At 37.2% G+C, this 18,086-nt stretch overlaps 1 protein-coding gene across 4 annotated transcripts in view; it reads right to left on the bottom strand.

Moving 5' to 3' along the window:
* LOC126816854 (zinc finger protein 239) overlaps window positions 1–725 on the bottom strand; it is a 138,659-nt gene extending 137,934 nt beyond the window's left edge. For all 4 annotated transcript variants that reach the window (XM_056100272.1, XM_056100277.1, XM_056100268.1 and 1 more), the window contains exon 1: window positions 606–725. The gene's annotated coding sequence lies outside the window, so the exon portion shown is untranslated. The remainder of the gene's footprint in view (window positions 1–605) is intronic.
* Window positions 726–18,086: the final 17,361 nt, after the last annotated feature.

Here is an 18,086-nt window from a genome sequence, read left to right on the forward strand (position 1 = left end):
TAATTTAATAAATTGTCGATGTAATAAATTCATACATAAATGTATAATTTAATAAATTGTTGATGTAATAAATTCATATATTAGTGATTATTTGTGGTATTTATTTGTAACTTGGAATGAGTCGGGTGTTTTAAAAGTTGGGATGAATTGTCTTTTGACTTGGGATGAGTTGTCTTTTGACTTGGGATGAGTTGTCTTTAAAAGTGGGATGAGTTGTCTTTTATTGGGATGAGTTGTCTGGGATGAGTTGTCTTTGGGATGAGTTGTCAGGGAATCGACTATTTATAGTACGGGAAAACCCGATTTCTGATTTCTATATTTAATCAGTTGACTGGTTAGAAAGGAAATATTTATATTTGTGTTTTCCGTCTGTTATTTTATCTCCTACTTCAGATATTTTTACGTTTAGATGTCTTATGAAGAAGTAAAAGTTACAATCGTCCCTCATATTTCTATGTTATTATTCGAGTTGCTACTAGCCATACCTGTGTAATAATGGTGTATTCACTTATCGATTACGTAGAAAGTGTATCATTAGAAGTCAATGTCTATCATATCTCTTTTTACAAAAAATGAATTAAAATATTAAATAAAATATACTTTACTGTTTAGTTGTATAGAAATTACATATTACTTCCCCTACTGAACTGTAGAATCTTTTTAATTCAACAACTTAATGGCGACGTTACTGTTTCATTTACTTCCGTGTTCGTTCTAATTCTCGGTTATCAAGGACTGGTATGAGTGGATTCTATAATACGGAAAAGGGGCGGAGCTTATCATTGGCCCACAGGATATGAATACTAACACGCCTTGACTCTTACCCTAACCGCCATCTGCCAACTATGAGGGATACTATGTAGCATACACGCTAAAATATGTAACTATATTTACATATCTAAGATTGTATATATACCAGCTTTGTTTGTTTCTAATATATTAAATAAAATGTTATAAAACCTTGTCTTGATCTGTCAAACAATAGATTCTAATATATTAAATACAATGTTATAAAACCTCAGATATTACCTTGTCTGTCAAACAATAGTTTCTAATATATTATATACAATAAAATAAAACAAAGTACGAACAATCCAAACCATAAGACAGAATTCGAAGTCCTAAAAAACGTTATTGGCAAAATAATGTATTCGAGCTAAATAGTGTAATCAGCAAATGGACTGCTCCTCGTGTACAAAATACACGACAAACAGTGGTAACAGGTGTCCGGAAGAGTAAGCTTACCCTGCCTGGCGCCACACCCGCCATAGCTGCATCCAAACTATTAGGCGAAATCTCGGTAAAATAGCGTGATTGGCCAATGGACATAAATGACAACCTACACCGGTTGTGTTCCTAAAACAAACGGTATAGGCAAAATAGTGTAATCAGGCAAAATAGTGTAATCAGCAAATGGACTGCTCACCGTGTACAAAATACACGACAAACAGTGGATAAAACCTTGTCTTGATATGTCAAACAATTGTTCAGCTATTCGTCGTTCTGCTCACAGTACACTAATGTTTACCCTTGTGACAAACCACTATTTTTATCAGGAAAAGCCAGACCATAAATCATAGCTGTGGCTATTGAAAGTACGGGCAAACCCGATTTCTATATTTAAAGATGCATAATGTAAGAGCTAAATCTGCCTATTGCAGGTCTTTACTTTGGCTTTAAATGTTATATAAATTATTATTGAGACACATGGCAGACCAAAAGTCAACACTCTGGACCATTTGATGGTGGAGATGTAAAGAGATTGAAACACGATTACTATTTAATGATTTGATTAAAAAAAGGGTGAATCGAAGCTGAGTCTCCATAAACAAATACCCTTGCTACGATAATAGATAATATATGCCACATCTTGTCAAAACTCTAAACAGTGATAACTTGGCCCAGAATAAAGTTATTTGAATGATATTGTCAATGTATTCATTTTGCATTATGTATTTTGAGAACGGTCAGTTGTTTATCTCAATCTTACATAACGCATCTTTAACCTGTATAAATGTTACAACATAGTTTAGTAATATAATGTTTATACTTGTATATTATTCTGTATTCATTTCATTTCTTTATCTCAATCTAACATAACGCATCTTGAATCTGTATAAATGTTGCAACATAGTTTAGAAAATATGATCTTTATACTTGTATAACATTTGGTCTTTTGTATTATTTAATATTATATATTGTGCTATCCTTCTTTTGTGTTACATAATGTGAGCGACAGTGATAGTTAAAAGATTACAATCATCATATGTGTCATACAATCTCCGATGTCCTTTAATTGACCATAATATTGTTTAATTTAACAAAGGCCCAGTGACTGGCATATCTATAGTGGTCAAGTTAGATAATACGCTGACCGCTGGTTGTATTTACTACAATGTGTTCAGTTGTCACACATCAATTGTTCTGTAACCTGCTATGTGATTATCGTAAGATAGTCTTAAGTTCTTATGTTCAGTATCATTAATGAATTGGCCATTTTATAATAAATAGTCGTTAGTGTTTGGATATAGTACAGACGAACTTTGGTTGCTCACCAGAGAAGAGAGAGAAATGGGGTTTAACGTCCACTCGACACAAACTAGGTCATTTCGTGCCTATCATATAGTTTAATTTTATTTCAATAATTCAATAATAATTGCGCGTAGGGGTCTTTAACAGTGGGAGGAAACCGGGGGATCCAGAGAAAACCCACGAGATTGGAAGGTGATGCTACTCCTTGTCAAGTACAACCGGGGATTCGAAACCACGCCAGTTGACTCAATGACAGGCCTTATGATACAGCGCGCACGTGCTAACCATTCAGCCATCCAACCCCCCCTTCTCCAGAGAGGGGTTTCTAAATACTATTGTACATGTTATAATAAAATGTTGTATCTAGATCATCTCTTATTTCTGTTAACCCAAACTATGTTATATTTTCTGTCGTTTACCTAACCTCGTGTAATTCTCCTGGTCCTGTGGTTGCCTTCTACTGCTACAAATCGCTACGTGCACGCCAATGATTGAAATATAATTGTATCTTGGTAGTCCGGAAATGACCTCTCTCCCTTCAGTCCTTACCCCAACCTCTGTGTAGTCATAACAGTTTGTATAAAAACAGGTAATTAAATCAACATTGTACTTGTTTACTATATATATCAACTAAGATCGTATGATAATATATACCCCAATCATAGTTACTATGTACATAACCTAAGCTCGTGTGATAATATACCCTGCTACAGTCAGAAACGTCATAAATTTTAAACAGATTTAATCGATTAAAACAAACTACTGAGTAATGGTTATCATAAACCTGCATATGTGTTTAAAATCACCCTCTGTTAAATAAAACCTATTGTACAATTAAATATTCCAACGCATATATGAATAAACTGTTACTCGGGCGTTTACACATATAAATACGCCAGTAATCCGTTATTGTGTCTTGTTTTAATTATTTGACTAGAGAGATGGTTGTGACAAAAAGTCCTGATAAATGCCGATGTATTTCACATTTTCCTCGGCGAAAAAATAACCGGAGCCACTGAATAAGAGGGCTGGCTGAAATTTCTAAACCTGAAAGGATAGATCGTTTGGGTTGACATCTTCCCTACACAAGTACAATCATTGAATGAATCATGCACATAAGAACTGAAACTGTAGTGTTATTATTGTCTTCGTACCATACAAAACTGGCTATAGGGAAGTGATCAAGGAAAGAGTTACCCCAACACAGCATTAGGCCGACATGTTCTCCATTTTAGGGGACGATTCCCACCCCCCCTTTTTTACAAGAAGGAAGTTGGCTGTGGAGTTTACGCTTGGCAGAGAGGGCGTTCTGGAAAACTATCTACAGCAACCATTCAAGAAAACGTTATCTAGGTGCATGACATGGTGATGCCTGATCGACGATTGACCACTCGACATATTGCCCGCGTTGTGACCAAATTCTCGCCAAAAGTTTCTGCAAGATGGGTGCCAAAGCTCTTGACTTGCCAGATTTTCGACGTCCCGTGACAATCTGTGAAGACTTCACCTGTTGCCTAAAATGGGAAAGGAACTAGTCAGTCGCAATTTTCCAGTAAATGATGGCATTATGTCACCAGTGAACGGCTTTTTGTAGGGTGGCTTAAGACAATATCTTCCTGACCGGTATTCAGGACTTGCAACATCGCTGTACGAGTCTTTTCACAGGTACGTGAAAAAAGTGTGTACACCTCGAAGGGGACTATGTAGAAAGATAAATAGAAACCATCGACTTTGTACGGGTCTTTGACAGATAGGCTTAAAACTTTTCACCAGCCCTCATAGTATGTTAATATGTACACCTGTCATATACCTGCTTACTATAATTGTTATATGTCATATACCTGCTTACTATAATTGTTACATAATAGGGAGATACTATGGAAACCCTAGCATTTCATATACCTGCTTACTATAATTGTTACGTAATAGGGGTATAATATGGAAACTCTAGCATGTCACCTTTGACACATGAAAGTTGGATTAATTAAATATGCCTATCATGTCAGCTATGACACGAGGAGGGGAGTTATTAATTTAATATCACGCATAGTCAGATGGTCGACCCATGACCAAATGACCAGAAAGCTTATCTGACATTATGCAATAGCCCAGCTGTGTAATCGTTTTGACATCGTTTGTCAGCGTGGTCACACACCCCAACACCTGTCAGTAGTTGATTGGCTAACGCTTTCTATCCTATCTTAGCACAGTCCATCCTCGCCTGAAGTGTGTGGGCTGATTTTTGGGGCTGGACATCTGACCAGTTCCCAGGAGATAAAAAAAAACGTGATCTAAACGTTAGTTGGGTCCAGAGCGCGGAGTTGAGACCAGGCCCCAAGTTCACAAAGCATTCTCAGACTAAAGTTAAGAATTCACTCAAAATTGTTTTCCTTATTATAACTAATATATAGCCATTTATAAAACTTTTTTTGTTTTAATGTATCAAATGCATCGATAAGAAAGTATGTGCAAAGTTTTGTGGTTCTGGATCAAAGATATTTCTCATAAACAGTGTTTGCATGTTGAGTAAATTCTTAACTTAAATCTGCGAATGCTTTGTGAACTTGGGGTCTGAGCTCGGAGTTAAAGTCAGAGTGCCAATCTAGAACCAGGGCTCCATCAACACAAGCTAACTAAGGATTATTCTGGATTTAATACATGTTAATGTGATGTAAAAACAGTAGAGTGTGATACAGTATATTACACGTTGGTTGTTAAATGTTAATACAGTAGAGCATATTACACGTTGATTGTTATATGTAAAAACAGTAGAGTGTGATACAGTATATTACACGTTGGTTGTTAAATGTTAATACAGTAGAGCATATTACACGGTGATTGTTAAATGTAAAAACAGTAGAGTGTGATATAGTATATTACACGTTGGTTGTTAAATGTTAATACAGTAGAGCATATTACACGTTGATTGTTAAATGTAAAAACAGTAGAGTGTGATACAGTATATTACACGTTGGTTGTTAAATGTTAATACAGTAGAGCATATTACACGTAGATTGTTAAATAATACTGGTATATATTTTTATACGTTCACATTTTCATGTGGACGTATATTGTCGTCGCTCCTGGCCGTCCGGACGTCCGTCCGTCCACAATTGTTTGTGGACACTCTACAGGTCACAATTCTTATCCGATTTTGAGGAAACTTGAAATATAGGTTTATCTCGGTAGCTTTCAATATTGGCGTGTATCGGATCGAAACTTCATGGATTATGGCCCCTGATTGTACGAAAAATCACGTTTTTAGCTTGTGGACCCTATAGAGGCCACAATTTTAATTTTAGTTTGATGAAACTTGAAATGTAAGTTTATAACCAAAATATCCCGATTCCTTTCGATATTAGCGCATATCGGACCGTAACTTCCTGAATTATGGCCCCTGATTGTACGAAAAATCGCGTTTTTAGCTTGTGGAACCTATAGAGGTCATAATTTTTATCTGATTTAAAAAACCGTTTTAGTATATAACCGTTATACCCTAAGGATGGCTGAGTTCGAATTTCGTGAAAATCGGCCAAAAACTGATAGACAAAATAGCGTAAAAATATGGTATATCAAGTTTGTGGACCCTATAGAGGTCACAATTTTTATCCGATTTTGTTGAAACCTGAAATGTAAGTTTATAACCATAACTTCCTGACGAAATGGACGTCCCTCGTTCTCAAATAGCGTAAAAATATGGTATATCAAAGTTGTGGACCCTTCAGAGGTCACAATTTTCTTCTGATTTTGATGAAACTTGAAATGTAAGTTTATAACCCAAAATTCTTGGTTCCTTTCGGTATCCGCGCATATCGGATCGTAACTTCCTGAATTTTATGGCCCTTGATTGAACAAAAACTCACGTTTTTAACTTGTGGTCCCTGTAGAGTTTACAATTTTTATCTGATTTAAAAAAATATGTGTGAATATATCACCATTATCCTTTCGATAATCGCGGATACCCGAATTTAACGTCCTGGATTATGGCCCCTGATTGTTCGAAAAATGGCATTTTTAGCTTGCGGATTCTTTAGAGGTCACAATTTTTTTTCCGATTTTAAAAACCGTTTAAATATTTCACCATTCCACCATAATGAAGGTTGAATTTGTATTTCGGGAAAATCAAAATGAAACTGCCCGACAAAATGGCCGCTCTTTGTACGCAAATTGTGTAAAAGTACGAAGGTTGTGGATCCTCTAGAGGTCACAATTTTTATCTAATTGTGATGAAGCTTAAAACATCTCTTTATATCCCAAAGATCGCCGTCCCTTTTGATATTTGCGCATTTCAGACTATAACTTTCTGGATTATTGCCCCTGATTGTACAAAAAATCCCGTTTGTTTTTAACTTGTTCTCTATCCATCTCTTGCAAAATGTGGGCGTTGCCTGCCTGGCAGTCGCTGGTGTAAACAATGCACGCGCTATTGAGCCAATGATTGGCGGCGCCTGATGTGACGTCACGTATCGAAACAGTCATCTGTTACAGAGATATTAGAAGATCTCTGTGAAACAGATTGAACTTATCACTGTTTCTTTGCCGTGGTTCAGCTCTAAACGTAGGTCTGTCTCATTACACCCGCCTTGTACGTCCAGGAACCGTCGTATTGAATCCTTATCGAAACAGTTTCGCTTCCCAGTCAATTTTACTGGGCAACTTTGCACTGCTAGACGGTCGCGTGTCAGTCCCTGTGAACGCCCGTATAATGTAAAGGAACATTTTAGTGAGAAAATACGACCTTGCTTACCTCGCTAGTGTCAGTAAATCTAAATATAGGGCAACGTACAAATGTACATACCTCGGCCATAAGTGCAACACAACATGCTGTTAAAAATACGCCCCCTTCTACCGAATGGATTTGCAGACGCCATTGAGGAGATCACGGTGGCTAAGTGGGTAAGACGCTGGCTCGCTAGCCGGGATGTCGGGTGTTCGATCCCTGCATTGGCTGAGAAAGTTTATCTAGATTTTCTGGCGTGGTTTCCCTTGCCAGTAATGCAGGACGAAGGGCCTGACAAGGACAGCTGTCTAGTCGTGCGGATGGGACGAAAACCGAGGTCCTATGTACACATTGACGTGCGCGTAAAAGATCCCTTGACAGTGGGAATTCGATATAAGAGTAGGCCGTAGCGCCGCTGCCCGGGCAAAATTTCCCTCATTGCACACTATATGGCGTATGCCCGTCTTCATTAGCCCAGTTGAGGAGCAGAACAGTAGGACGTTAAGCCCCCCCCCCCCCCATTTCATTTCATTTCAGACGCTATTGAAATCTACATATAGGGTAACGTACAAATTTACATACCTTTACAATGAACTTGAATTATTCATTACATGATCCCCAGGCTTGTGGGCAGGCTTGTAGGTTTGAGAGAAGGGTTAGGGCTGGTGAGAAAGTGTGTGGTCGTTCGGGTGGGACGAAAAAACCGAGGTACCATATACACATTGGTGGTTACGTAAAAAAGCCGTAACAGTTCAAATTACGATCATAAATTATGGTTCATAAATTCAGGACGTTCGATTGGTGTAGAAAAGGAGGACGTTGAACCCGGTTTCATTTCAGTTCTTGGAGTTTAATCCGTCAAGGAGTTGAGGGGTCGCCTGCATAACTTCGTGGGTTCCCTCCGGTTTCCTCCCACTGATTAAGAGTCCTGTTCACGCGAATTAGTAGAATAAAGATATAGCTTACCATATGTTAGTCCCATAATGACCTACATATGTTGAGTAGACGTTAAACCCTCTTCCCTGTATCTCTTTATTCTATTCTAATTAACAACATGTCCTACATTCAGTCACATGTCTATTGATCAAGGTTACCAATAAAATAAATATAGTTTGTTTTATTTACCTTCAGTTTATTCATATATGATAAATATTTATACAGATATAATCCAATAATAACTGTGATATAAATATATAGATATACAGGTCAATGTCTATAATACAGGTCAATGTATATAATACAGGTCAATGTCTATATATGGTATACAATATTAAAATATAACGGTGGTTTAAATTCCAACTCTCCAAGGATCTTTTACGTGCACGCCTCATTCAAATGGCAGTACCTTGCTACCCAATAGATGTAGTTTCAAAAATAATTTTATAATTTACGGTTTTCTATAAGCTATTCATTAATCAGTAAAACTATTTTTAATAAGATATTGTACATGTGGTTTTCTAGCATGTTGACGAGCAAATTGTAATACACTCAAATTATTTGTATCTCTAACCATTTTATTAACATTCATAGACAGTAATAATTCTATTTTATTTATAAAATTATTTCGTTTTGTCAAAACACAATCAAACAGAGGTGTTCGATTATTATCATCCCTACTTTCTATATTGAATTCTTTCGTGTTTATAAAATACTTTACACAGTATAGACTACCATATTGACATGCATAGTGAAGTATATTCGGTGAACTATCTAGCTTAGCACCTGCATCCAATAACATCTTGACCTTTGGTAATGGCCGGTTTGTTGAACAAATGGCTAACATTAAAGGACTTTCATTTTTATCATTTCTAGTCTCAATATTGAAACCTTTATCAATTAAGTATTTAACACAGTCTAGATTACCATATTGACAGGCATAGTGAAATATACTGGAGGAATGATCTAGTCGAGCACCTACATCTAATAACATCTGGGACTTTTGTAATGGCCGAATTGTTGAACGAATAGCTGACACTAACGGACTTTCATTTTTATCATTTCTAGTCTCAATATTGAAACCTTTATCAATAAAGTATTTAACACAATCTAGATTACCATATTGACAGGCATAGTGAAGTATACTGGAGGAATGATTTAGTTGAGCACCCTTGTCTAATAATAGTTCGACCTTTTGTATTGATTGTGTTGATGTACGCATGGCCGATATTATTGGAGTTTCATTTGCTGTGTTTCTTATCTCTATATCTATATTTTTACTAAACAAAAATTTAACATCTTCTACTTTATGACGTTTGCATATGTAATGCAGTAGACTATAACCTGGGTAAATAAATCCCTGCTGCCTCTGGGACAATTCACGTGCGTAATAACGATTTGAAAATTTTACATCAAGATTAGCACCAAAATTTGCCAACAATCGCATCTTCTCTGTTGGTTGTTTATCTGAAATTATAGCTACAAGTATTGGGGTTTCATAATCCTTATTCTTACTCTCTATATTTACCCTACCTGTATTTAACAACAATTTAACAGTTTCTACACATCCATACTCACACGCTACATGTAATAAACTATTACCACGCCGATCTTTAACATTAAGTTTAGCACCATATGATATCAATAATTCTAGTTTCTCTCCAGGTTGTTGGTGTGAACGTATAGCATCAAATATAATTCCATTCTCTATAACTACCCTACCTGTATTTAACAACAATTCAACAGTTTCTACACAACCATACTTACACGCTACATGTAATAAACTATTACCACACCTATCTTTAACATCAAGTTTAGCACCATATGATATCAACAACTGTAGTTGCTCTACAGGTTGTTTATCTGAACCTATTGCTTTAAATATTGGTGTTTCATTCATTCATTCATTCTTACTCTCTATATCTACCCTACCTGTATTTAACAACCATTTAACAGTTTCTACACATCCATACTCACACGCTACATGTAATAAACTATTACCACGCCGATCTTTAACATTAAGTTTAGCACCATATGATATCAATAATTCTAGTTTCTCTATAGGTTGGATATCCGATTTAATACAATAAAACATGGCTGTCCTATTGAATATACCTGTATTATTTATATCAATTGTTTTATCTGATAAAATAGATTTTAATTCTTCTAATGTACCATGTTCACAAAAATTAAATAATGTATCTTTATCTACTGGTCTAACAACTTTATCATCATCGTAAACAGGTGATGTTTTAACTGGTGTTGTATCATCTTTACGTTGATTAATATGACTAGAATCTAGACACCGTGATGTTGATGGTTGACCAGACTCTAGATCCTGATGTTGGGAAGTGGATTGTAGACAAGACTCTAGATTTGATGAGCGGTGGCCTGGTGTCAATAAAGTTGTAATATCTGAAATATATGAATTGAGGTACATTATGTATAATACTAAAATGTAATAAGTAACATAAATGTTGGATTTGAATCACTGACTATAGAACAAATAAAATAACGTTTCAAAAATTAACACTGTCGTATAATTGAAACAAAATTTAATAAGGAAACGTGTCATATAATTGGTACGTTTAGATACGACGCATGGTTACCGAACATTATTGGTTGCCACGGATGACGTAAAGGTGATCTCAACGTCACAGAATCCATAATGACGTTATGCATATATCAAACTGTTTGTCACATGATCTTATTAGATTTTAACCATAATGTGACCAGATGATCTTTACGGAAAAATAATATGACCATAACCTTCATAGATCACAAACAATACTACAATAACCGATCCCAAATTACATAACATATTACCTCGAATCACGATAATAAATAAATAAAAGGTCGCGGGGGGGGGGGTCCCAATTGAACACACTGGAAATGAAACGAAATAGGGTTTGCCATCCTATACTGTTCTGCCCCGACTTGGAATATGAAGAAAGGAATATGCCCATCTACGCCATACAGTGTACACCGGACCTCAGTTGTTTGTCCCGTCAGGCGACTATATGTTGTCCCTTGCCAGCGACCCTGTCGAGCACCTGTGATAAGAGAAAACCACACCTAAATCGAACATGTGACCTCCAGCTTAGCGAGCCAACGTCTTACTCATTGGGCACCGCGCCAGGGCCTACTCTTATATCGAATTCCAACTGCCAAGGGATCTTTTACGTGCACACCAATGTGTACAGGGACCTCGGTTTTTCGCCCCATCCCAAACATTAGACATCTGCCCTTGTCAAGCCCTCAGTCCTGCACCGCTAACAAGGGGGGGGGGGGCCACGCCGGAAAATCTGGATGAACTTTCCATGCCAATGCAGGGGTCGAACACCCGACCTCCAGGCTTGCGAGCCAGCGTCTTACCAACTTAGACATCGTGAACCCATTTTCGTACAATCGGGTGCATTAATCCAGAAAGTTATGGTCGGATACGTGCTGAAGTCCAACACATCCGAGGTCGTTGGAATATAAACATATATACTCTTCAAAAAAAGTAGGGGATGTTCAGAAACAATACAAGACTGCGGAAATGCACTGCTGTTTTTATTAGAGGTAACCAGTGTATGTTAATAACAGGCCAATTGCCTACACATGAACATAAGCAGGCTTATCTGATGGCCCCATTCACTCGCAAAGAGATAAAATGTCAAAAGTGAAAATGTACGTTTTTGATTTTTGTCTTAATAATGAGTAATTGCTCCACCAATCCTCAGACATTCAGCAATTCGTCGTGGCATGCTCCTAATCAACCGCCCAATCACGATTTAGGGCAATCTGACCCACTCCTCTTGCAGTGCCACGGCCAGTTCTTGCAGTGTTGTCGGTTGACGTTGACGTCGACGAACACCTTTCCCGATCAAATTAAACGTTACACACTAAAGCAAAGATACGCTAAACAGTAAATCTTATACAAGAACAGAAGGAAAGCAAACATGGATAGGATAAACCAGCACGCGGCAGTTTTCATCAACCTTTCCTTGAAGTGTCAAATTTGACAATGAACCCCTCTCACGTGTATGGCGCTATTGCGTGTCGCACAGTGGTTCTGTTGGGGCGATAAGTTCTTCATCTGTGAACACACTCTCAAAACATGTCAAGTGTCCATGACTATTTATCATATCACAACCTGCATAGGTATTTGTATTTCAATATCCCCTACTTTTTTTAGTTTATTTTGAACAAATTGTGACCCGTAGAGTTTCCACAAACAAATAAGAACAGACGTCTGAACGGACAGGGACAACGGCATAAAACGTCCACGTGCAAATTTCACTTTGATTACGTTAACTCTAATATTTATGATGAACAAGTCGATAAAATGTTTGTATTTTTTTGTGAGTCTAATATTTATTCAATGTTTCTATTTTCATTGTCATGAACTCAAAAACAAAGTGGTTTTATCAGATACTGGTAGTTTAGAAGTTAGTGTTATATTACCCCTCATGGACAATTGCCGTTCATCCTATTTTCTTCAATTTCTCTCGCCTCATCCTAAATAACTGGAGTAAATTTGCTACGATATGTGATATCATATCCCTGACAAGTTAGGACTACACTAGAAAACATCTAACAGTTCTGATCAGTCCACGCCACGATTCGAATAGTTCAATGCCTTTGCACAACCCTCCCTCTTGATCCGAAGAGACCTTGATGAACCTTAACTAAGCACACTATTCATCTGTCCCCAGCCTTATGATTTTATAAAACAATACTTTATTCAAGACATCTGAATGAGATTTTATAACAGTCTCAGCCTATGTAATACACTTCTCCCCCTCAACATTTTAATCATGGGTATCTATAATCTGCGTTGAACATACTCAATATGTTAATATGGGTATCTATAATGTGCGTTAAACAGATGGCGACAGTTTTTACTAGTCCATAATTTAGATCATTTATAACATTTAATATGGCGTGTGAATATTGTGTTATACCTTGTTGATCACCAGCTAGCTGGGATACTTCATGAGTCTGATCTATATCTGGTCTTGTAGTAGACGACAAAACAGTTGGTTGTATAACGTCACAAGTCTCATTTATATTTTCAACAACTGTGTCTAAAATGTATAAAAATAAAAAGAATACATATTAAGGTTAACGCATTATGAATCATATTTTAAACATATAATCTGTTTTTGTTTTGTATAAATAACCAGACAAGTTGATGTATGTAAAGTTAGAAGACAAACTCGTGTTTACATCAGACAAACTGATTAATTACTATATATTTTTCATGTCAACAAGGCTGTGCCATGGAGATGGAGAACAATTGTCGATGTAATTATAATTAGTGTTTATTATTATCAATGTTTTAATTAATGGTTATTATAGACAAAATGTGAACATATACAGTCCACTACTTAACGGGACGGGAATCATGTGCAAAAATCCATTAGTAAAGTGGCAAAAATAAATGAACTGCCTAGGTAGGATTATATCGTAGTTTATATTAGGTTGACAACCTTTTAAAATGCCGTCTACTAATTTATCCGGTGAATTTGGTTTAATTAGCCGTGGATCATTTATCGGTATACTACAGTCGCTATCATCAGTCTCATCTATATTCCAAAGTTCCTGTTCTATCAGCCGTTTATCAACTGGTTTATCATCTGTTGATAGACTACAGTCGCTATCATCAGCCTCATCTATATTCCAAAATTCCTGTTCTATCAGCCGTTTATCAACTGGTTTATCATCTGTTGGTAGACTACAGTCTATATCATCAGTCTGATGTACATCTATAGGTTCTTGTTTTACCAGTAGTTTATCATCTGTTGGTAGACTACAGTCTATATCATCAGTCTGGTATACATCTAGAGGTTCTTGTTTTATCAGCAGTTTCCCATCCCTTGCTTGAATATCAACTGACGAATAATTGGATTCATTTATTTCTACATCTGAAATATGTCGATATTAAAGAATAAATGAAGATAGATATAAACTAAATGGATATGAACACGTAATAATAATGTAAACAATGTGAGATTTACATCTTCAAAATACAAAGGGGGTATTATGCCATAACGAGTCAAGCTACTGGATTCCGCCCTGAACATAACATCTGCTTTACAACAAAAATACTAAATATACAGTCGGCCAAGAAACATTACGGGTTGTTAATTACCGAATAAAGTTTACCTTGTCCATTTTTATCATCTTCAAACTCTTCTTTAATTCTGTCTATTATAACATTTTGTTCATAAATTCGGTCCAGCTCATCGCACAAAACACTGTTTCTCACTTTCGTCATTTGTAGATCTTCATTTCTCGTGTCCCGTTCCTCTTTTAGTTGGTCCAGTAGCTTCGTTTTTGTTCTCATAACACTAACTTAAGAACGCGAAATCCCCTTCTATACCAGATAAGAACGACAAAACGGGGGACCCATGGGTGAAATGACCAAAATGACGATTTAATTTGACTTTTGCGTTCAACGATCAACTTTCGTGCATACGTCGACCAACCTCAGATGTCATCAAAAACACTGATTAAGAAGACCCACAAGAAGACCCCCTTTATCCCCCCCCACCCTTAGAGATTAGTTAATTAGAATTCCGCGTACAGCATTAATTGTTTTGTTAAAAGTTTCACTATTGGTTCACTAGAACACATGGCCGCAGATCTTATTAAATTTTAGGGGTGTGGGCTGGGGGTCCTCCCCCAAAAAAATTTGAAAGCAGATGCCTGCAAACGATATCTGAGACCATTTCTGAGCATTCTGCAGAGATGAACGTACCGAGAATAATTTGTCGTTTTTGAGCGAGAATAATCAATAGCTACACAAATAAGGGATGAGGAATATTCTTTATTTCATCATAATGAATAATTTCAGCCGACAGGCCGTCATCAAATACCAACATATTATAATATAATTAATTATCAATAAAATATGTAGTTTAAACTCGGTGAGTGTAATTCTTAAAATATTAAATTTCTATAATCGTTCGTTTCAATTTCAACCATATCATTTCAAAGTTCAAACATAAATCCAATTTGAATAATTCAATCGGTGTTTAGGCTGCCTAGGCACCTCTGAATTCTGATTTATAATTCGTTTGTACCTCATATTGAACGGAAGTCCATAGTAGGTACATGACTCGATGATATCTGGCACCATCATTAGTTATTATAAATATTTTGGACATTTCTAATACGAATACGGTAAAAGTTAAAAATATTTATTATTAAACTTTAAAAATATAAACAGTAAACCACAGATGATATGGACTGATTAATCAAAGAAGTCCTCCCAATATAAGGATATAAATAGGCTAATAAATTGCCGGTCACGGATGAAAATGTGATGAATAATTTCTCAAGTGGCCAGCTCTGAGCATAAGCTGCTGAGGTCATGAAGAGATCATTCTCAGATCTGGGTTACATCAAAGACCGGGCATTTTTGAACCAAGGGGAAATATCCTCAGCCTGAAAATAGGACTCACGTTTTGGGAGACGCTGAGAGAGTACGGCGGGCGAAGGCATACGCCACGTGCGCTACAGGCGCGAATTTAGCGGAGGTCTTGGTGCCTCCCCCGGAAGATTTTTTAAAATTAGGATGCCTCAAAATGCTATCTGAGACCATTTCTGGGCATTGTACATCGGCATGTTCGGAAATATAGGCTACATTTCCCTGGCTGAAAATAAGACTTTTGAAATTTTATCGATGCTTTTTTCGGGGGGGGGGGGCATATGAAATCCCCCCAGTGAAAAGCAGGGATCTGCGGCCATGCTAGAACATAACACTAACTTGAGAACCAGAAATGCCCTTCTATCTCGGATAAGGACGCGAAAATGGGGAACGGGGCAAGGATGAAATGGCCAAAACTGACGATTTAAGTCAACTTCAGCCTACCTCATCATCCTTCCTGCCAATGTAAACTTACCTCAGATTACATTTGCAAAACTCTGCTACAGTAGATGTCCGAGCCCCTTAAGAACTACCCCTTTACCCCCATCAGAGATAAGTTAACTCAACTTTTTGTTAAGCGTTTCCACGGGCTAGTTTTATATAGCTCTGCTCTCGGAGATTTGGTTGATGACCCTAAAAGCTCCTGACGTCCATTCTGTTTCACCTAAAAACAATCTGTAGGATTAGTCATACTCTTAATATTCCTAGATGTCCCAGACGAAGTGATATTTTCATTATGGACTCCAATGAATTGCTCCCGTACCATGTTGTCGACCTAGTTACTAATGTGCCAAGAGAAGAAGCCTTGATTTCGGAGTTCTTGAAAACTACAAGATAAACCTGCAGACAAGACAGAAAATAGACATTTACCCCCCCCCCCCCCAAACAAAAAGAAAACCCAACACCATTATCAAATTAAGTGAATGGGGGTGGTCGGTATTCGTGTAGGCTGAAGTTGACTTAAATCGTCAGTTTTGGCTATTTCATCCTTGCCCCGTTCCCCGTTTTCTCGTCATTATGAGAGATAGAAGGGGATTTCGCGTTCTTAAGTTCTGTTATAGTGAACCATTAGTGACATTTTTAACGAAAAAAATTAATGTTGTACGTGGAATTCAAATTAACTCATCTCAAAGAGGGGGGGGGGGGGGGTCGTGGGTCTTCTTAAGCAGTTTTTTTGATGACATCTGAGGTTGGTCGACGTATGCACGAAAGTTGATCGTTGTACGCAAAAGTCAAATTAAATCATCATTTTGGTCATTTCACCCATGGGTCCCCCGTTTTGTCGTTCTTATCTGGTATAGAAGGGGATTTCGCGTTCTTAAGTTAGTGTTATGTTCTAGTGGACCAATAGTGAAACTTTTAACGAAAAAAATTAATGTTGTACGCGGAAGTCGACTTAACTCGTCTCTCAGGGGGGTAAAAGGGGTGTTCTTAAGGGAGGAAGGAAGGGTCGTGGGCCTTCTTAAGCAGTGATTTTGATGACATCTGATTTTGATCGACATATGCACGAAAGTTTATCGTTGTACGCAAAAGTCGAATTAAATTGTCATTTTGTTCATTTCACCCATGGGTCCCGCGCTTTTTCGTTCTTTTCCGGGATAGAAGAGGATTTCGCGTTCTTAAGTTAGTGTTATGTTCTAGCGAACTAACGCGGAAGACGAATTAACTCGTCTCTCTGGGGGTAAAGGGGGTGTTCTTAAGGGAAGAAGGGAGCGTCGGGGGTCTTCTTAAGCAGTGTTTTTGATGACATCTGATTTTAGTGTACGTCAGGGGGCAACTGTAAAAAAAAATGAAAAAAAAACAACTGGGGGTGCGTTGGGTGTGCCAGCCGAAAAAATGCAAGAAAAAGTGCATTTCCGGGTAAGAAAATTGGGTGGTCTAACTGAGTTTTGCAAGGAAAAAAGCATTTCCGGGTAAGAAAATTGGGTGGTCTGAGTTCTGAAAGAAAAAAAACATTTCCGGGTAAGAATTGGGTGGTCTAACAGAGCTCTGAAAGAAAAAAAAACATTTCCGGGTAAGAAAATTGGGTGGTCTAACAGAGTTCTGTAAGAAAAAAAGCATTTCCGGGTAAGAAAATTGGGTGGACTAACAGAGTTCTGAAAGAAAAAAAGCATTTCTCCTCCTCACTCATGATAGAACAGGATAGAAACGATCACTACTGCAAATCAATTTTGACGCAAGAAAACGTTGTGACGTGCTGCCGTTTTACCGAGTTGTGTCGAATTAGTGGTCGAATCCAAGCGAAGATAAATTCAAATTTAATATGCTTGAGTCTTGGGTCGCTGGTAAATAAATTATGAAAGAAAATGCTATTCGAATATTTCAATTAAAATATTTTTAACGTTTGGAGATTTTTAAAAAGATTAGTAAATTAGCCTTAAACTAAGTGTGGTCTTTTTGACCGGTAGGTAGCCTAGTGCCAGTCGTGAATGAATTAGTTACGGCCTGTTAACCGAGACTACACAGGGATAACTCTTG

The sequence above is a fragment of the Patella vulgata genome, chromosome 1 (genome assembly GCF_932274485.2).
Source record: "Patella vulgata chromosome 1, xgPatVulg1.2, whole genome shotgun sequence".
Classification (NCBI taxonomy): domain Eukaryota; kingdom Metazoa; phylum Mollusca; class Gastropoda; family Patellidae; genus Patella; species Patella vulgata.